This window comes from Phasianus colchicus, chromosome 1, assembly GCF_987193195.1.
Source record: "Phasianus colchicus chromosome 1, bPhaCol1.hap1.1, whole genome shotgun sequence".
In the NCBI taxonomy this organism is placed as follows: domain Eukaryota; kingdom Metazoa; phylum Chordata; class Aves; order Galliformes; family Phasianidae; genus Phasianus; species Phasianus colchicus.
Window position 1 is genome coordinate 99,478,629 of NC_143436.1, and position 23,296 is coordinate 99,501,924.

General features: G+C 34.4%; 1 protein-coding gene and 1 long non-coding RNA gene across 2 annotated transcripts in view; both read right to left on the reverse strand.

Annotated features, from left to right (window-relative positions):
- ROBO2 (roundabout guidance receptor 2) overlaps positions 1-23,296 on the reverse strand; it is a 1,058,225-nt gene that overhangs the window by 601,958 nt on the left and 432,971 nt on the right. The window lies entirely within an intron of this gene.
- Positions 5,889-12,915, reverse strand: LOC149919899 (uncharacterized). The gene is made up of 3 exons (XR_016463747.1): positions 12,775-12,915; positions 12,557-12,690; positions 5,889-6,000 (listed from the first exon to the last, which is right to left on the reverse strand). It is a non-coding gene; the product is annotated as an uncharacterized LOC149919899 (long non-coding RNA).

Here is a 23,296-nt window from a genome sequence, read left to right on the forward strand (position 1 = left end):
GACCTCGTATTTTACACTCACCTTCAGGCCTGTTTACGGTTACCAAAACACCTAAGAAAAGTACTTAATTTTTCTTTAAGGAAAAGCTTATAACAAGCCTATAGCATTACATTTTGCTTCAGTGCAAGGTTATTTCAAGGTTATTCTCTATAACATCTCCTGATGTATGTCACCTAAACAGGCATCTAACTTCTATAGAAAATTGAGTCATTATGTAGTTAAAAGAAGGATTATGTAGTTAAAAGAAGGATTGTGCAGAAATATTGTAACATTAAACTGACTGTGCAAGTTGGCATAAATGCAAAATAGAGCACAGCTGGTAAAATTCTGCTAAATAAAAGAGGGGTAGTGGGTGAAGCAGAGGTCTAAGTGCCTAATTGTCCATACTGGTTACATTACTCACTAGTGCTGTTTGGGTCACTCAAGTCTTTCTTTCCAAATTAAATCTTCTCTGGGGGGAAAGCATTTTAACAGTGACCTAGAGTTAGACAGTGAAGCAGGCAGTGTGCTCAGCACTGAAACCAGAGATTTGTTTCTTGTCTTCTTATTCAGCAGTACACGCATATCATAGTGCCCTGTATTAGGTTTAAGGTACTAAAAAACTGAAAGCTGAAAACATAACCCTAACAAAATTTTTGGGAAAAAATCTGATCAACTTCACTTGGGTCAGGTTTTCATTTCTGTGAACTGTTACTTGGGAATTAAGTTATTTTGAGTCTAGCGAAAGCTAGTATTTTAACTCATTTAAAAGGAAAGAGTAAAGGTAGAGAAATCAACTTAAGCACAGAGTAATTAAGACTTTTATCCCTCTGGAACAAATCAAAATAAACTTTAAAGTTCTAACAAAGAGCTTTCCATTATCACTTTTAGTTTCTTACTATGATTTCCATTTAAAAAGTGTAACATTCCAACACATATCTATGGTATAGCAATTAAGTGAGTATACTATGTATGCATCCATCATGCTCACATTGTATACAGTATGTCATACCAGTGCCCTCCGCTCTTCCGCTCTTGGAATATCACAAACCAACATTTTTCTTTTATGTGGGGCTATAAATCTTTGCTCATTACAAGTGTGATAAGCACCTCTTCCTTAGCTGTTTTCTGTGATCTCCTATGGAATCTCAAAGAAGTCTATCTATCTATATGAATTATGATCCAGACAGCTGTGTTACTGTAGAGCTCTATGATACATGTGGGAGGTCACACAGCAGTGAAGAGATAATCCCCAGGACTGCCAGAGCATGTCTTTTACTCATTCAGGCCACTTTGGCACACATTCCCGTTACCAACCTTCTACCAATTTAATTTCTGTGACTACTGCTGTTTTCTGTCCACTGTCACACAAGTCCACCTAAAAAGATCTGATATTGTATTCAATGACAGCAATGACTTACTAGTTTTGGAAAAATGATACAAGTCTAGAATAGTTAATATAGCAAAACATGCTATAATAGGAATTTTACAGTTGTTTTTATTTTATCATTTGAAAGGACATTTCTTTGTAATTCTTGTTGACCTTGAGAGGTATTTAATGGTATAGAAACTGGGAGAGGCATGCAAAATGTTTGTTGTCATCACCTAACAAGGCAACATTTATATCAATTCTTATAGCAAGGTAAAGGTAGTAAGGACAATATAACTCTAAGTTGAGAAAGATATAATTACTGTATTTAGCTAGACATTTACACATAAGCAGAATGTTCATATAGATGATAGTATACATTACTTAACTATGGTTAATATTACTTTAAGATTCATGTTTGAGGTTGATCTAGTGCTGTCTGACCAAATGACAATGTACTTCAGCTTTGCTGTATATTTTGCAGAGCTAACTCAACATACAGTATTCATCTGTCTTATTTAGGCTATTCAGCTTGCAAAAACTTGATTCTTAGTATTTCATCTTGGTTTTGCTTACTTGCACAAAAATCAGGGTAATATTTTCTCCTCACATTTCAGTTGCATGAGAACAAGAGTGTAAAAATTTCTGATTTAATTGAATGGTGATATTGTGAGATGTTATTCCATGTCATTTAAGAGTTCAATGCTCATGCTTACTATAGCAGAAAATTCAAAAATCAAATATTTGGTGATATGTAACATCTGAGAATCATGGACACACTTCTGTAACTTTTACATAAGTGAAGTGTAACTTTTGCTCAAATGTCATTTCTATTTTTCTGAATTCTGAGTTTTCATATACATCTCTCTTCCCTCTGTTTCTTCACATTTTTTATTCATACAGAGCCAAGAAAAATAAACATACAAAGTTTCACTCTTGAAAAAAAAAAAAAAAAAAAAAAAAAGCCAACCATCAAAAATATGCCTGCTTTTAAAGAACAAAGTATGAAAATAGTTCCACCATTTCATAATTCCTTTTGGAGACTTCATATAGTACAAAACTGAATTATCTAACACAGATACCTGCTGAAAAGTAACTTTGGCATTCCAAAGCACACAGTTCATTAGCTGATTTTAGTGTTCACTCAAGTGATTTTTTTAAAGGACCATCAAATACAAAATGATGATGGCAGGATAACGTGAATTGGGACAAAGTGCTTACATTACATCAAATGGCGATGTTTAATGTGAAACATCTGACTATACAAGATTTCTTAAATGTCTCATAAATATTCAATTTCTCTATATAATATAAATATAAATGTAAAATTAGGAACATAAAAATATCTTAGGAGTTACCTTCACAATCCTTTTTCATTTAACAGTCTAATCTTCTATTTACACTCCTAGTCTGTGCAAAATATCAAAAAATAAAATTCATGGAGATAATTATATTATGAACCTTAAAGGAAAAATCATAATGGAAACATTTTCTTTGAAAGAAAAAAAAAAGTCACAATTGACAAACGTATATCTGTGTGGCACTGATATTATCTACACAGAATTGTTCTCTTTAAAATATCATGTTCCTATGATTTTGAGAGAAGTATTGGTATAGATGTTTGTCAAGAGATGCTTCACAATCCTGAAGCTTCCCTACTGAATAAGCATACAGGCTGTAAACATTCATCCTTTGCCTCATTCTTACCCCCTGTATCTAATCTATAATATATCTGAAGTAGAGTCTTGTATAAACAAAAATGATTACAGGGTTTTTCAATGGCAGACTATGCAATATTTAGTAATGATCGAGTTCACAGATATCTCTGTTGTTACAAACCTTATTATAAATTATTGTTAGATGTACTAAAAAACATGGGCATATTTATGTCTACATCTGACCATGTTCATTTAAAGAAGTCACATAAGAATAGGAAAGGTTATTTGATGACATACAGGATTATCTTCCTTAATTGTTATTCCCTCTTTGACTTTATGCCTCTTGACCTTTTTCATCTATCCCAAGAGGAAACAAATGCAATTTCAAAGAAACATTCAGGAATTGGTCTATCGATATTCAACTGCACAAATATTCAGTTACCACATTCAGATGTTTAGGTTTTCTTAAGGGAAGTACTGTTACTTAATATAACTTCTGCAGAAATTTCTCCAAAGTTTTATTATTGACCAAATTTATTATTGTTGACAGAAATATAGACTGTGGATAATACGTTAAAATCTAAATTCCTTCCAGGAAAGGCCAATAATATCAAATGCTTAACATAAATTTTCACTGATAAACATCTGTCCAACATTATTTCAACAATAATTATCATCTCAAAGGGTGTAGTTGTATTATCTAGCTCCCAAGAGGATAAATTATGAGGTCAGTTATAGTGAGAAAATATACTTGTTATTGAAAAATGACACAGCACTGGTTTTGATGTGGTTTTGCCTAGCATTCTTAAGCAGTTGAGTTCTTCTTTCAATTTTTTATCATTTTATATGAAATTAAAACTTGACAAAGAAAAATATTATCACTACCAGGAATGACACACAAGAAAAAGTAAGAACAGAAAGCAACAGAAAAGATTGGAAAATTATGAATCAGATAAATACACAGAATCCTGCTTATGCTTGCAAAATTCTCCATTAAAAAATAATAATAATAATAATTAATACTATAATAGGATTTGCATTTTTATTACAGCATCTATATAATGGTGTTTTATACACATCTCTGATGTATAGCTTAGTAACTCTCACAATCAGTGACATCCCAGCTCCAGGAAGTCATGTAGCACGATTGAGGAAAGTATCAGTGAAGAATCTGCTTTTCGTTAGCAGCAATCACACTAGTGATTCAGGGAGTCAGCCCTGGCAGTTCACCTGCTTCAGGTGCTAAAAAATGAAGTGTAAGGTGGTCACCTTCCAGGTTATCCTGTTGTCATTTGCTCCAATGGCATAGTGGAGCTCAGTGGTTATCATTGGCTCATTTATGTATTACTCTAATAGAAAGGTAAGGCAATTTCATAACCAATGAGAATGCTGAACCTAGAAGTCTTACAGCTAGTGAATACTGGTTCTCGAGCAAGCATGGCTTATGGTAAGGCTCACTGTTGCCTGACTGAACATGTACTCCAAGGAAAGGGTTATAGAATCATAAGAGTCCTTTGAGTTGGAAGGGACCTTTAAAAGTCATCTATCCCAACTCCACTGCAATGAACAGAGACATGCACAGCTAGATCAGGTTGCCCAAAGCTGACTCCTGAGGGACACCACTCATCGCTGGTCTCCATCCAGACACTAAACCATTGGCTACCACTCTCTGGACTCTATCCTGCAGCCAGTTCTTTATCCACTGAACAGTCCACCCATCAAATTCATACCTTTTCAATTTGGAGAGAAGGATGTTGTGGGGTATCATGTCAAAGGCCTTACTGAAGTAGAGATAGATGACATCAGTGGCTTTTCCCTTATCCATTGATGCAGGGACACCATCATAAAAGGCCAGTAGTTTAGTCAAATGGAATTTGCTCTTTGTGAAGCCATGCTGGTTCTCCTATATCACCTCCCTGTCTTCCATGTGGCTTAGTATGTCTTCCAGAAGAATCTGTTCCAAGATCTTTCTCAGCACAGAGGTGAGACTGACAGGTCAGTAGTTCCCAGAGTCATCCTTTTTACCCTTCTTAAAAATGGGTCCCCACAAGTGGGACATTCTTAACTCCTTTTCCCCAGGAGATTATTGAACAAGTATTTCCACTCTATTCCCATTTCAGTAAGGTTTGTCCTCTGCTCAGATTATTTCTTTCAGAAAAATATTTCTCAAGATAAGTTTTTGACTCCACCAATATGTATGAACACACTCAATTAAAAAAATAATAATAATAAAAAAATCCTTTCCCTATCAAAATGGATTGAAATTCTCCACAGGTACAATTATTGGGTGTGGACAGGGAGGGACAACATGCTGATGGACAAGTTGAATACAGACCTTTTTCTTTGGAAACAGTCTCAATAGTAGTAAGAGAATGGACAGGACAGGGATATAGCACAAACAGGGTTGGTCAGATGGGATTCCAGAAGGGACAGTGGTTCTTGGTGAACAGCTAATGCCGGCTAACATTGCATAGAAAATACTGACAAAAACATTGCCTTTGCTGAAATCATGGCAGAGAATAACTGTCACTGATTTATTTCCATGTATCAATATAACGGCTATCATCATACAGTTAGCACAGTCAATTGTAAGCAGACCACTTACTGCTAGTTATGTTACTAAAGCAAGCTACTTAATAGGGTGCCATGGTTTGAAAGGTTAACCATGTGACACCCCTTCCTCCCCGTGGGAGGGGAAAGGAAGAGGGAAAAATCTGATTGAGATAGGAGAAAGTAATTTATTAAAAGGAATGTGAGATAATACAGAATAATTAAGAGTAATAAATCAAAATGAACCAAAAATAAAACTAGAGGAGAGAGAGAGAATCCGTCTGAATCTTAATTGACAGGCCCCCCCACCCCTTACCCCCCAGTAAACAAAACAGAGAGCTGTTCCTCCATCATCCAGAATTGGAAATCATGTGGAGGATCCTGGGAAATGCAGTACATGCCAGTGTATCTTCCCCTTGGAGAGTCAGAACTCATGTGAGAATGCTAGAAATAAAAAGCAAACACAGCTCCTCAGTGCACAGTGTTTTATGTGCTCAACCAAACAACCTTTTGCATGATGTTATGATATGGAATACCGATAAAACCAGGACATAGGGAAAAATCTACAACTTTTGCAAAACACATGCGTAACGCTACAATTCAATAGGACTCACTTTAAATCTGTTGCTGATTGTCAAAAAAAAAAAAAAAAAAAAAAAAAATCAGCTGTGCTTATGAATTTGTTTCAGAACTTGCAAGGAGAAAAACTTTAGAACATATTCCACTTGAGCCCATAGCATTTGGAGAGAATATGTAGCCACATTAAAGCCATATAAATTATTAGAACCATATAAATTATTTTTTGTATAATATTTAAGGATTACTATTTGAATAACTTTTTTCTACTGTGCAATTATTAAGAAGTATTGACTGTTTCAACTACCCTAGCATTTATTCAATATCGATAAAAAAATTATTTTTTTTCTTTTAACATAAGAAAAGTAACATAAACTTCCTTGAAGTATGTCTTTTCAGAGTTGCAGTTGATGAGGGTCAGACTGAATATAACTCAAGATGCTTTATTTTTCCTCTAAGCATAACAAATTCTTCCAAAGAGAAAGCACATATGTGGATATATGTGTTTTTAAAAAACATTAGTGAACCGAATACAGAAATTGATATTGTCACTACTCACAGAATCTATCAAACTAACAATATTACCTTCTCAAAAGATTCATGTTAGTGTCAGTATAGACATATATATTTTTTTTTCTGGAGTTGCTCAATTGGCCATAGTTCACTTTAGGCACTTTAGGCACTTTAACACAAAGCAGGAATACTGAAACAAGACTACTGTAAGAAAACTGAAAGAATGAAACAATAGAATGGGTGTTTTTGAACCTTCGTGAAAGATTGATGAAAGGTATAGAAAACATAGCTTACTGATCTGCTATATTATCGGCAGGAGCAAATAATAAAAAAAAAAAAAAACAGATTTGGGACTATTAACATGTATAATTATATTCATTCATTCCTTTTAAAACTGCTTAAAGCTCAGCTGGATTTAATATTTCCTTCAATCAACAACAGGCAGGATGTGCTGAAGAATAAATTATGATTAAAATGCAGACAATATGAAGCAAAGAAATGTAGGCCATTAATTTAATTCATGACATTTTCAACACCACTTTTATGAAAGTCGCAGATTTTATTCAAATGGACTTTATAGAGCTTTTGATGTAAGCAGTCTTTGAAGTTCTTACTTTATTTGTTGTTACACTTATCATGAAATGTCAAAGAAAAAATGGTTTATTACTATCAGAGGTGCTTTATTACTCATTTTAGGGGGATTATCAAAATGAGAATCTCCATCCAAGGACAGATTTATCAGGTCATAAATTTTGCACATTATTTTGATAATAAAAATTGTCATTTTAATTATCTATTTTCCCCAGACACTTCCTCTGGAAGAATAAAACTGACAAGAAAAAGGAAAGTCTTGAGACTCACATGTTTGCTACCTATAGACTAGTCTCTGTAACTTCAGAAGCTTGTATAAATTTACAGAAACATTTTGAATTTAAAAGAATAAGGGCTTTTCATGCTTACTAACATTATCAAAACTGTTCTAAATTATTTTCATAGTATGGAAGTTAAAAGAGTTGATGAGGGTCAATAATCAGCAATAAAAAACCACTAAGTGATTTTCAATGAAGACAATGGCAATCAGAGGCAATACTGGAAGAAAGAAAAGTAGATACAACTAAATTTGAAAGGATGCTTCATGCCTCACTTTTGCTTCAGCATCAATTGACAGAGATATAGGAATCTATCTGTCCAAGGTTGATATAACATAACTGGGACAGAAAAATAAGGAAGATTTGCATTAAGATGCATGATATTTTCATTCGGGATTAAAAATGGAATTCTGAATAGAATTTATCCTTCACCCTGATAGGGAAGATATAATGAAGACCTTTCAGTGTAAACAACATCAAATTTTGGTTTTGGCTTTGCTTCTATACATATGGTTTATATACATGCCTAAGCACAGAAAATAACACCTGTGCACCTTAGACATACTCATATCAAATTATGCAGCTAATACTGTGAGTCTAATACAGTGTAGAATCTGATGGGAAAAAAAAAAAAAGGTAACGAATTAAGAAATTTGAACTCAACCTGTGAACAACTATTTCATTTGACTGAAAAATTGTATAATTAAATAATGCATTTTATAACATTGAAAGTACCAATACCACAGTCATATTAATGTTTGCTGGGTAACAGAATATTTACCTCTCTCTTCCAAAGGGTTTATTTAGGAAAAGAATTGCATGGCTTTGAAATGCACACTTTATACATACATTTCCAAGCTCTCTATTTATTGAGACTTCTTTGAATCAAGCCGGAAAAAAAATGGAATTAACTGAAAATATACATCAGAGATACATAAAAAATACAAAGATTTCTTTTTCCGGATCTAGTCAGGTGGTTTCCTATAATCAGTGTCCAAACATCTTTGAGGGCATCTTTTTTCTGAAATCCAATTTCTGCATGTTACCAAAGTCAAAGTATCTTTTTTTATTTTTTTTTTTTTTTCGGGAAATGGCTGCTACTATCACAACTGTGGATGGCATAATAGAAAACAGTAATCTATTTGCCCTAAATCTTTACAACCACAACAGTGCAAGTAAAAAGACAATTCAACATTTGAATAAAAAGAACAATATAAAGGATTAAATTCCCTATTCAGTTTTCTCAAGACTTGATGCACTGAAAAGGATCTCATTTAAATGTATATTAAGAGGACTTGATGTTTCTGTTAAATATAAGTGGTTTTTAAGTGTAGAAGTACATTTTATCTGTTGATGCTCCAGATTTGTAATGGATCATTTCCAATTTTACAACAGAAAATGATGATATAAGATCTTGTGCAAAATCTTTCAGCAACCCCTTAAAAAACTAAAGCTGCTTTCAAAGTCTAACTCTGCGCTCCAGACTTTTACCAAAATCAAGCATACTAGGTAAGGTTTCAAAGAGTTCTGCAGTGTTTTGCCATTCTTGGGTAAGAAAGCTTTGCTTTTCAGAATTTAAGAGTATGTGCACAGCTTAAAAGCTTTTATACATGCGAACTCCAAGCATTGAGCAAAGCCTCATAAAACCTGGCAAAACATTTAGATCCAATCCTTAAAAAAAATATTAGGCAATAAGTAAGTAAAAAATATGGTGGTCTCCTCGATAGTTGTCAATTCAATATTTCTGAAAAATAGCCAAAGGTGAAATCCCTAATTTCACAACAGATGAGCAGAGAAATGTTCAACTTCAGAACACTTCTCTGTGAGACTGGATATTAAAAACATTGACCACAGAGATGCCTAAAATGTTTCCAGCAACTGCTTTCTTCTGAGGGCAGACCCCCTCAATATCCTTTTTCCAAAACTTAGCTGAAGACAGTACGTTCTTACAAACTGGGGATAGACAAGCTTCTTTTAAATAATAATAATAATAATAATAATAATAATAATAATAATAATAATGACTGTACTGATTAAAAAAAGAAAAAAATGAGCATGACTGCAAAGTTGTGATTCTCAGAAGTGGGCTACATAATAGATCTCTAAGTCTTTGGTTTGGATCTCATGCCCTCTGAGACTGCTTTACAGCATCTGCAATAGAGCAGGAAAACATGGTCCCCTTTTCTTGTAAGGGGATCAGTTCCAGCTCTCCTTGAAAGCCTGCAGGAGTTTAATGTTTACATCAGTCAGATACTTTATAAATATTTACCATTTATTTCAGTTATTAAAATAAATACTTCATTGCATAAACCAGATTCAGCAAGTAGATATTTCATTCTCCAGTGCCAAATGGATGTCAGTCATCACGAACAATAGATCAGAGGCCTCTTTTGGCTCTAAATGAAAGAACCACTCTGGAGTTGTTTCTAATTAGGACACCATAAGTTAAATGCATTGCTGACAGTCAGTCTTGCAGATTTGCAAGGCCTTCTATACTTAAAGTGATGATGAAGGTGAAGAAAAGTATATGTTACAGTAAAGATAGTCATTAACATTATTTTTAAGGAGAAAGAAATAAAAGCCTTTTGTGGCAAAACATTCCATCTAGAATCACCATGGGCTTGCAAAAGTTCAGGTGAAATCAACAGAAATTGCACTGCAGGGCACAGCACAAAAGGAAAAGGAATCGTGTTTAATTAAATGTATGAAAAATGGGCATATGGATCGGGTGAGTGGGTGTATTTTGTGGTTTAAAACTCAGATTCAGATTAGGGAAGATTTTATCTTTGTACCATCAGTTGCTCCATTATAAAGCCATAGCAAAACCTGAACAGAGCTTCACCCATCAAGATAGGGCCTGGAATGCAGGTCTGAATCCGCACCTTACTGTATTCAGTACTGACCTTCAGACAAACAATTTTTTAATCTTCCCCTCACTGCCTGAAATTTCTCTGGTGTCAAGGAATAGGAAGGAAAGTAAATACTGCAAATGTAAAGGCACAAAGTACCCAAGAGACTTGCAGTTGAAACTTTAGCAACCTATTGTTTGCAAACATTTACTTTTAGCTCTATGCAAAAACAGTAGGTTTTGCTATATGAATTCTGAAAATAAAAATTGACTTGAAAGGTGAGTAAATGGAATTTTAGATCATGTTTGTTATCCACTAAATAATTCATTGTTCCATTTTATACATGCAGCCTTTAATTAACTTACTGACTCAGAGGCATGATACTACTAATCCATTCATTTCCCCAAGCCCACGAGAAAGTATAAAACATGTGTGGGCACAAGCAAAAGACTGGGAGTTTATTAAGAAGGAATTTTTAATCAGAAAGCCTCAGACAGCTGGATCCTCTTCTTCCAGCTATGAAGACCAGATTGAGGAATGATTGGTAACACCTGTTAACTATTGGCTTTTTCCTGAAGCTGTTGAGTCGTAAGCCTGTACAACTATTTTTTTTGCCTAAAATACTAGCCACAATAGTGTAAGGCAGATCATAATTCTGAGTAACAGGCTTCTTCTAAATTGGCCATATTTATCAAACATCCATTTTCTGTTTGACTGGAAAACATATATGGGAAAATAGCCTTTATATGAGAAAAAGAACTGGGATGATTTGTCCTAAAATAAATACATACATGTATATGTATATATGAATACATCTGAAGAGGATGCCTGTTTCAAACCTATTGTTTCATATCTGCAAGAGTATCCAACTTCTTTTCGCAGACCAACCCTCTACTTATTTACTTATGTGCTGTTTTGCTTTACAGATGTTTTTATGCATCTGCCTTCGGGGACAGACAGCTTTTTTCAGCAATGAAATACAGGACAAAGGGAAAATTAGTAATTGGAAACACATTAGTTTCCGATAGCATCCAACTATACAATAGCAGCATATAAAAATAAAAAAATAAGTAACGTATTGCAAATTAAAAAAGGAGCTATTATTATGACACTTCAGTAGCTAATAATTATCCTTTTCTCTGTTTCAGATAGGGTATCTTGTACTGCTTAAAGATTTCACTATTTTATGTAGACCTGATTTTATCTATTTTCTGTATTGCCTTCTTTCATCAAAGCAAGTCTTTTAACAAAATTGTATCAAAAACTGTTTTCTGAGGACATAATCTATAGGAGTTAAGAGACAGATGCAGTTCCATTTCCCCCCTTGATCCTAGTCTACATAATTAAGTATCAGACTAGACAATCCCTTAGGCCTGCTCATTATTCCAGTCTACTTAATAGCAGCATATCACTCTGGGACAGGTTACTGTGCTCTTATACGCCCTGAAAAGTATAGGTTAAAAGATTTGCAAGGTAACCGAAGTTGTGCCCTCCTTCCTGGGGGAAGGGAAGAGGCATGAAAGAAAAAATAATTCAGAAAAATGTGTGGTTTAAGTACAGCACTAGAGCTATAACCCCTGAAGTTATTTAAGCCTTTGTCTTCTACCAGCTTCCAAATAGCCCCTGCTGGGTGAAATCTCCAGTTGGCCTAAAAGACTTAATCACCTCTGGCTGGATGAGTATTAGCAGTTCATTTGCATAAGTACTTGTCATTATCATTAAGTGTGTTTGCTTTCAGATATATTTAAGTCCAAATTAACTCCTTCTTTCCTGAATTTAGGATCTCAAATTGGCAGCAGTTTTATTGTACTTCATCTGAACTGAAGCTTCCTACTTAAGATATATAGGACAGCTGTATTCCTTAAATACTCATCAAAAGGACTTGATTCTATCTACTACATGAAAATTTTAAGACACATAATTTTTGTGCAAAGTCAAGCTCTGGCTACACAGATGTGAAAATACAGATTCCAAAGCAAAATACAGTAACAGTAAATGGAGTAGAGCAAAACGACTAGCAAGAACAACTCTTGAGGTCTCAGAAGACTGTAGTTGTAATCACAGTTCTACATAATATTGATGGCTGCTCTTCAAAAAGATTTGCAACAAGCAAAATTTTAAGTGCTTGTATCTCAATGTAAAGTGAAACCCAGTGTTAGGTATCCACACAATATATACGAGGTACAAATTTACCAGTAGAATTCAGGAGGCTGTGACATCCGGGCAAGTTTGATTCATTGGCACACATTCCCATGTCAGTCTGAACTGTAGAGTCCTTTTTCTTCTCTCCTTCACTGTAGTTGGCTTCATGAACCCCATCATGGTCACTGAGAAAAGGTGACACCTCAGAAAGATGAATCTAAGAACAGAATCTCTTCTACAGTTCTACTGTGTAGAGCTGGCAATCCTACCTTCTGTCCTTTGTTGCAATCCTGAACATACACTATCAAGCATCTCCCACGAATATTGTAGACCTTCGAAAACAAAGGTAACTGCGCTTATGAGGCTGGGGTCACTGAAGTCAAAAACGGAGGATGCTCCACAGGATAGAGAAATTATTTACCTGCTAGTTATAGTAGATAATCAGAAGGAGAGTCTTGAGTCTATGGTTTACTTTCTTTAATTTTATATGTTAATAACTGCTGAAAACAGAATAATTCTGAGACATAGAGCTGAAATCTAGCATTTCTCATGAACATGAAATATCTGTCAGGCTAAAGAAGCATTCTCCTTCTGTTTGTATATTCCTCCAGAGTTTGTTATTCCTGAGAATCCCTTTTTCTACCTTAATTTGGAGAATGACCAAATTGGAAAACGTATTACTGTGATTAGGAGGTAAGGATTTTGGCTGAAATGAAAATTAAATCTTGGCATTCCACTTCCTAGTAAAGCAACCAAAAAATAAAGCTATTAATATATGATCTAAGGAGCCTTCTAACAGAGCCTCCAATGGCGTTATTTAAAAACATTTAAGCATTGTTTTAAAATAAAATACTTTTTATTTTTTTTTCTAAAACAGATTTTATAAGCATTTTCTAAGAAACCAGATTCATCTGATATATTCCAGAAATGTTCACTTTACCTATCTGGGCATCTGCCCTGGGCATCCAGGGCATTTAAGTACTGGGATATCTTTGTGGACTTCAGTTGTCTGACAAAGACCAGGTCAGTTCTAAGCCTGCTACATAATGTTTATCTTATTAAATGAGATTTTAAGAAATTTAAAAGGGTGCTTCCTAGTAAGATCAGACATTCCTAACTTTTCATCTCAATCTTTGAGCAGGGTTTTTCTACCACACTTTTTACTTCAGATGTCATATCCCCTGTTCATCTTTCCAATATAACTGTTTACATTTCCAGACTCTTCTCTGACAATGAACAGCATGGTGCTGTCTGGATCTGCAAAGTACATACCATAGTATTTCAGAATATTTCCTCACACCTCAGTAGTGAAAGCTTTCCTTATTGATTCCTGAAAACCTGGATTGCAACGGCTGTTATTAACTCTGTTATTAACTCCACCTGTTTTCCTTTCTGCAGCAGGGACAAACCATGCCATAATGACAGCCTCAGGCTTCCCCTCATAAAAGTTAGGTGGCAAACATCTTGAAAACCTCTCTTGCATTTTCATAGCATGAGACTTTAGGCAAAAAGACTAATATCATCTGTTGTTTCATCAAACTAGTTTATTACATATTCAGGTCACATTAATAATTAATATCCTACATATGGTATAAAGTATCTATTATTTTTCTTGAGAATAACATATGTGAACCGTATTTTACACACAGCTTTATTTATACCTTTGGTAAATTACATATCAATGCATGTTTGTGCACGGGGAAAGGATGTTTTTAATAAAAATTAGTCATATTCAGGATTCTTAACTCATTGTTTTCTCCTATCTTACTCTTAAAACTGCTTGTGACATAAACAAGAGGAATCAAGACACATAAGAATGTATCTTTATTTTAAAGTATCCCTCCCTTCCTGCTACAGCACTGATCACAGAAACCAAAGATGGTGGACAAATGAAAATAGTCTTGTTTAGAAATCTTAAATGATTAACATAAATAAAGTGAGTACAGTGTGGTAGAAAGCAATGAGGTAGAATTATAATCCTTGGAAGACCTTTATCTGTACCTTCATTGGGTATAGCACTGATTGGCAAGTTTTCATACACTTATTTCCAAAATTGAAAAGTCCTTACCTCTTGCAACATTTTCAGCAGGTCTGAACATATCTACCTGCTTATGCTAACAGGCACTAGGTCATGCGTATGTTCAGCAATTCATATTAAATCCAAGTTATCTCTATGCATACTTGTGATAACCTTCTAAACCTGTAAACAACATTCATCAACATATTCACAGCTGAAATTCATTTTACACCTTTTCCACTAACCCTCTGCTTCAAGAGTCTTGATAAAACTAATTTCACGATAAAGTAGAAATGTCAGTCATATTCCCAAATTGTAATTTCAGGCATAGTGACCTTACTTTCTGAAAATATCAACAAATATTTTTTTAAAAGCAAGCAGGATTTTATATTCATAAATCTGAAATTGATGTAGTTAAAAATTATCACGGGGAGAGATAAATTGTAAACCACCTTTGGTAACTGAGTTACTATGAATGTTTCCATCATTGTTTTCAGCACGGACAGACTCTAAACTGAATGAAGCCTGTATACAACTGATAGAAGAACCCCTTGAATATTTTCTACATATGCATTGGAAAGATCCCTTTCAGTCAAACCACTGTTTCTTAATTTCTATCTGAGGATGAATAAAGTATGATAGATTTATATGTCTGCTATTCTCAGTATGACCCAAACTATTGAAATGCAACAAATATAACCAAGAATTGTGATTTATAAAAGAATTCCCATTAAAATATGTTAATTTTTATTTTACAAATACATATATATCCATTTATCTACCATAAGCATGAAGAGCACATTCACTGAATGCAAGCACATCTTAAGGATAGTAGTGTATCCATAGTTATGATTTTCAGAGTAGAAGGAAGGTAATTGTTTTTAATTATCATTTTATTTTATAGACAAGACAGAGACTAGGGCAAAAGATTAAAACAGAAACTCCCATTTGGGAGCCAGAAATTTTGTTTGTTGAGATAACTCTTCTATTTCTTTTAGATGAAATTTGGAAAGGATGGTGTTAACATTTAACTTTTAAAATTATACAATATTACACAAATATAACTGCCTTTGACATAATGCTGCGTCAATCTAAAGCCCATTCTACATAGGTAAACAATCTGAAACAAAATACAGAAGACAGTGGAAAGTTACAATACATTTTTTTTGCCTGATCTCTATAGTCACTAGGCCAAGCATCGTGGAAAGGAAGATTCTAAGCCACAAAGTCCATTAATTGCTAATAGATTTCTCCCAAGAATGCTTATGCACTTCAGTCTCTATTCATATTAAGTGCTTCACAATAATAATTAAAAAAGCTATTTTCTAGACAATGCTAAAATAAAAATAAAAACAAAGGATCATTAAGTAAATGGGTTTTTACCTAATGGCAGTTAACTCTAGTCATTAGGTAAACTATATTAATGCACATTACTCCTTATGTCAATAATTTAATATGCCCCAAAATAATTTACACATACGGATTTAAGAAAACAGAAAGAGGAATTAATTTAATGCTCCCTTCGTCAATAAACGGGACTGTGAAGGCAGTGCATTTTGTTACTTATAGAAGATAGTGGGAAGGGTAGTCAGGCATGGTTTTCCAGGGGGAGAAGGGAACTTTAGGCTTCCATAATTGGCATCACCAAGTGCCACAAATCATTATGACAACTGCCAAGTTTTTGAATTAAGAGCTGGAATTAAATACACCAAATTTGTACCTTGCTGCCATTAAATATCAAATTTAGACTCCTAAGTACTAAAGATATGTGCCATTAGATATCAACTTTAGATTCATAAATGATAATGACATACATGGAATAATTAATACCAGAGAAAGACCACATCTGTAGTCAAAGAAAAGACCTTTCTATGCTCAGAATAAAAAAAAAAAAAAAAAAAAAAAAAAAAAAAAAGTGAGTACTGTGTTCTCTATGTGCAGTGTGGCATGATATTGCTTTTTATTTTGACTTAAAAAAAAAACTGCATGGCAACTGAGAGTTGAATGATTCCACATCTGAAAATTGTTATACTTATTGTCTTTCTGGGCTAAGCAGATAGCTGTATTACAGCATGTATTTAAAACTGTAGTATATTTATTAAGGGAACAATTTAGAGATGCCATAATCATAGCTACTGCAGAACAGTGTAATCTCAAAGAGAAGGAAGAAATCTTACATCTTCCTGCAAATACCCCTTTCTCCTCTTTCATATCATTCAGACTGAGCTTAAACTGAAACTTCGCAAGTTTTTATTATGGAACACATGAAAAAAAGGCATGCACTGATCAATAATCTTACTTTACAAATTCTGATCCTCTCATTCCATTTCATGCTAAAATACTGCAAATGACCACTCCAGGAAAATGCAAAGCCTGTACTGTTTCTCTCCACTTGAATACTTTTGCAAAGGTGTGCAGTTCCTTCGGTTACTTTAATTAAAAGGCTCTATAAATCATACTAGCACTATAAACCTCACTTGTTAGACACTTAAGTTTTAACAATTAAGTTTAATTGTTTTTCAACAATGTCCCCTTCAATATGTATGGGGCAAACACAGATTTTCTTATCAAACAGAAACTTTTCCATTGCAATTGCATTGTTTTTTAAATCATTCTGTTAAGGTGAATTATTAGTCAGTGCAAATAGGAGATCAATTTTCATCATTTATTTGATATCTCTGCATTATTTAATGGTATGAAACACAGATGATACATCTCCGACCAACAACCTAAATGTTCCTTCTTACTCTTTCTTTAAAACAACATCCTTCACTTCTTCATTTGATATCCTTTAAGAAGTCCCAAATAATGCATGTCTTGGTAGCCTCTCAAGCTTTTACCAGAAAATGGGATGTCACTATGTCGATCAAAAGAGGTATTTCTCTAACTCTGTTTTACTGGGAAAAACAACATTATTATTATTTTTGTTCTAACCTACTTTTGCCTTTTCCTGTGGAACTTGTAAATGAAAGGAAATTGAATTTCTCTGATGCTAAACAGATACTGTGATGTTTGAATCAGAGGGACTGGAAGAATATGTACAGGTGTATATTAAAATTCAGAGAAATGTCCTTGTCTGGGAGTCTACATCTTCCACTTCTTTACTGTTACATCTTACGTTCAGATCTGAATGTCAGATTTTCCACAACACAATGACACTTCAAAGCAGCACTTGTCTCTGCTTGAGTTATGTGATGGCAGAATTAAAGGGATCATCCACAATCTGGTGTAAAGTAGAACTCATTAAAAATAAGAACATTCTCCATAATTTTAAGGTGAAAATATATCTTTTATCAGACTTTAAAATTTGCATTAGCTTTACAGGGAGGCAGCATCTGAGCTGTTAAGTAAGATGGTAGCTGTTTGGACATACATGTTAACATTCTCTGACCCTGTTTCTACTAACACATGTGGGACCATGTGTATGACTGTGCTTCAGTCTCATGGCAATATTGAGAAAACTACCCCACAGAAAACTTATAATTGTCAGAAGAGGTGATGATGTAGAAACTAAAATTTCAGACAAGATTGTTTCTAAGAGTAACTGGTTAAAGAAACCGCAAAGGGAGAAGCAAATCTTTCCTTAGTTCTGATTAAACCACAGTGCCTTTGGTTCAAGGTAAAGTTATAGAAGAAATATTATAGCTACAGTCATCTTTGATTTAGTAAGCAAGCAAAAAATTCTCCATTGTATATTAGAATTCAAAGAGAGAAAGAATATAAGAATCTAGTTAAAGGCAAATTGAAGTGCACCAATTAGATAAGACCCTTGTAAAGTGCATGGAGACTATCTGAAAACATCACACTCTGAATTCAAGATATCCCCACATGTGACTGCAACATTAGCCTTAAAAAATAAAATAAAAAAAAATCATTAAACGATACAAACAAACTACATATGCTAAACAAAGAAAAACCTCAAACTAACTAATCAGAACTCCTAAACATAAAAATATAGCCTCCTGAATTAAGAGTATGGAAATCAAAAGCAAGGTGAACGGACAAGGCATAATTGTGGCAAGTTAGATTTAAAATCACAGGTAGACCACAGAATTTTTGAGGAATAATTTGCTAAATAATAATTAAAACAAACAAACAAACAGCTAAAATAGCATGTTCTTTAGGAGTAGGGACCAGGCAGGGAGTCTGTAAAGTTGAGAGATGACAGAAAAAAAAGTTAAATAACAACTTTCTGATCACCACCACTTTTTAACAGGAAAAAAAAAATGAAGAATCCCTTAATCACTTCTGCAATGCTCTGTTGGACTCTTGCCAGTATTTCCCCCATCTCTCTTCTATTGTGGAGACCATCACTGAGTCCAGCATTCCAGATATGACCTCACCAGTGCTGAGCAGTCAAGTCTCTTCTGACTGTATTGTTGGTGCCAGTGTGAGAGACAGCAGGGAAACTGAGGGCCAGAGCTTCACCTTTCTCTCCTTGACATCCTGAGCTCCTCGCAATCAGCAACCTTTCCCAATAGCCAGTCAAGTCAAGTCTGTCACCCACTGCAGGGAGTCTCCTATCACAATCCCCCGACACTTTTACCAGTTCTGCTGCGCAGCCAGTCCAGGCACTTAACTGGAGGCAACTCTCAGCCCCTCCTCTGCAACTCGGGCAAAAACCATAGCTATCCTTCTGGGTCCAGAGCCAGGCATCCCACTTACACTGAAGAACACTGAGGAGTTGAGGATCCCTTTGTAAATGTGGTCTTAGAGAAGATCCAGTTCATCTTCTCATGACCTCTGGTACTGTACAGATGGCCCCCTTCCCAGAGCCACTCTGTTTAGCCTCTGTACTGGAGTCAAGGAGAATGGGGAAGAGATAGCAGATCTTAAGGGCTGCCTCAACAATGTTTGTGGAAGTACATGCTCAACATCAATACTAAGAAAATCAATAAAATCTATTAAAAAGATTAGACTTTCTGGATAAAAAGATAAATTTAATATATTAGGGAAGCGATAACCACTGACACTTATATGGAGAAATAAATCCTAAAAAAAAAAAAAAAAAAAAAAATTGACTGAAATTCTTTGGGGAAAGTAACTGTGGATAGGTGAGAGTGATGAGGGCAATATAGAACACAGGGATTTTCACATCACTTTTGACAAAGTCTCTCATGAAAATTTTCTAAAAAACTAAGCTACAAAACACACAAGAGGTATGGCCATAACATGAATCATTAGAGGTTTAAACACAAGAAACAAAATATCCAGTTATATACTGTGAAGAGAACTGAACTACTGGAATAGTCCTATAGAGTTCTCATGTAAAGGCATCTTAATGTTCAGCATGGCCATAAATAGTATGGAAGAGAGAGCAGACTGGGAGATGAACAAACAGTACCAATTAATGTTGGAACCAAACTAAAATGAACTATCAATAGTCACAAAATATTCTCATGATACTGGATGCCTAGATAACAAAATTTTCTAACTTCGAGAAACAAAGATTTTAAAGATCCTACAGATAGCTGAACAGAGTAATGTTCAGTTACAGTCCCAAGGAAAATATAAATTTAAGAAGGAAATAATACAGAACAAATACAGAGCAAAGAAAGAGCAAAAAAAGCTCATACAAATGAATAATTCTTTTTTAATATATGAATTCTGATAGCTGCATATTGCTCTGGGAGTGCAATTAGATAAAAAGAAAGCAGATCTAAGGATAAAGAAGTTACAAAATTAATTGTTTTTAATGTTTTGGGAAAGGCAGAACTTTTGGGAAAAAAAAGGAAGAGTTGTCTGGCTGTACTGACTTAATTTCAGATAAACTGATAAGATTTATATGGTGAGTAAACAGGAAGGATTTTATCTTCCTCAGAATATAGCAGCATAGCATCTAGGGGCATAAAAATAAGTTATTATACGCGGGGGAGGGGAGGGAAGGGACAGTACTATTTCAACATTATACATAATTAAACTGTGTAACATTTTGCCATAGGATGTATAGGGTGCCAAAACCAAAATGTAGTAAAAAGTAGCCACAGGTATTTATATTATACTGTGAACAGTATAAAACACAAACATAGATACAACCTCCACGTCAGAAAAGACAGTAACTACTGAAGTCAGAAGGTTATAGCACAGGAAATACCATTCTGCTTTTATACTCTTTCTCTGGCCATCTGCTAATGTCCACATGCACAACAGAAGGCCAGTTTAACTGGGCTTTCAGCTGGAGCTACTGCAGCTGTTCATTTGGTCTTCAAAATTAGAAACAAACCATTTGCCTAAAGTTTGAAATCTTGCAAACTTAATATAATTCATTACAAACTACCTTGAGGATTGCAGAAAGTAGAGAATAACAACAATTCAGCAGTAATGAGTATACTTTATTTCTAGAGAAGAAAACAAAACCCAGAATTAGTAGCACCAGGGGATGTTAGTTTAAAATAGCAGGCTTCCCCTCCCCCCCCCAAACAAAAACAAAAACAAAAACAACTGGGAATTAAGAAAGCCAAATGATTAATTCTGATCTATACATCCATTTAAAAATGATGAAACTCTTTTGGCAGCTTTCCATCCATTATTGCATTCCTAATTATCAAGGTGAATACATTAAATTTGCTTTATCTACTCTTTACTCTTAAAATACAGTTTTCTCCCTGGATTTCAGCTAAACACAGCTGGAAACTCCAGATAAATGCAGACATTTCTGATGGAGACCAAAGTGTCTCTCAGATGTTCCCTCAAATGTGTTAAAAAAGCTACAAACTGAGTCACTTCCACAGTAATGGGATTAGAAATAGCCTGCAGGGAAGCATGTGCCAAATGGTGCCAGCTAGCATGGATCATAACAAAAAACTGTGACATTATAAAAATACCTCAGAGTGATGCTCTGGGTGGTAGAATGCGACTTGCCAGCTCAAAAGAATTGTCTCATTAAAATGACGGGAGTACACTGAAGCAGTGATATGTGCAGGAATATGGTCTGCCTGGTAGCTGAGTAGTTAATCTTTCTGATAAATCTTGTCAGTTGACCATCAAATTCATAAATGTCAATTAGGGCTGAAAGGAAAAAAAGAAAAAGATGGTAGGAGGGCATGGTGGGAAAGAGGAGAAAGAAAAGATAAGCTGGGAAGGGACCAAACTTCAAAAGTTGGGGCTTTTTAAAACCTCATACATAACGTTCATAGCATCTCAATATATGACAAATACTAAGAACAAACAACCTTTTTAACACAGTAGTCCATTATAAAAACTTTTGAAGACAATAAATTCAAATCTGTTCTTAAGTTTCCATGGAATTGTAGAAGAGTTGAAAGTCTCTGTATGTTGGAGTCTGTAACAAGTGCTGTGGGTGCTCAGTGTTTCTGAGTCATTTGTTTTGCACAGGAAGTGAGAAAACACTGTTTAAATTTCTTTATCAACAAATCTAAACTATGTATGAATTTGATTTTGTCTTCAGGCATATTTGTATCCCATCTTAACCTACAGACAGGAAAATAAATCAGGAGCTGTAGTGGCATTGTGGATGAGCAGCTACTCTTTCCATAGGGAAGGAGCCGGATTGAGAATTAATATGAAAAGCATGTCCCTTATGAGATAAACCTACTTCTACTCGGGGGCTCTAGGTTCTGAAATACCTGAGTCCACTCATCCCAATATTTGGACAGGAGAAAGGTTGAAAAAGAGGAGTGTTTTTGTTTCAGTAAAATCCCTCTCTGCCTAGAAGCAGGGGGGCAATATGTTGTTTGCATCGAAAGGATCATGTAAGACAAAGAGAAAAACAGAGAAATAAGCTGAAGAAAACCAAACAAGACTAGGTCATAGAAACATATATGATGTTATTCCTTTTATTTCTGTGAGACAAATTTTTCTTTGCTTTTTTTTTTTTTTTTTTTTTTTTTTTTTGCATAACCACTGTGTTTTCACATAAATCATCATACTGTTTCTCCTAGAAACAATATGTTTCTATCTTATCCTTGTATCTTCAGTTATAAAAATAATTAGAATAAAAATAATAAAGTAAAATGTGTCCAAAAAAATACTTTTTGTTCATGAAGTGTTTGTGAAAAATGTTAAATTAATGTATTTAAGTCTTGAGTCTGTTGACTTAAGTTTATACTTACACATTTTCATTAAAGCTTCTTTTCTGTCCCAAGGAAAGACATGGATATAATGCTATTGAAAACTGTGGTGAATAAGAGCCTTTGAATTCTCCATAGTACTTGAAATTAAAAAATCAGCATTCTCCAGGGTGAAAATATTTCAAGATGATTTAGCCTTTGAACATATTCCTACCATTTCCCACTTTTTCTGTAGGACAGCTTAAAAACAACTGATAGTTCTTTGTTGTATATATATATTATCTTTACCTAAGTAACATATCTTCCTTTACTGAATTATGTAAAAATAATGGTCCATTTAGAATAACAAAATATCATAAGGATAAATCAAATCAAAATCTACTTTTAGATGACATTATATTTTTAAAACTTGATATGAGCTCTACTGAGTGCTTAACCTACTACTAAAAACACTCCATTGAAACAGTAAAAAGGAATAAAAAGTCCCTAACATCAAAAACAAGATGTGGAACTGAAGCAAAAAGATGAAACAATCAAAGGAAATGTTGCAGTGTCAATGTTGTCAACACCTTCCAGGGCTGCATCACGAATTAGAATAACAAAAGTGGCTGTCAACAGGACTTCATTCTTGCACCTGAAACAGTCAACAGTTCTACTAGTTATCATGGAATACCATAAGGAATAAAAAACAGATATACAGACTAGATTCTTCCCAGACAAGGACAGAATGGCATTATTGCTTTA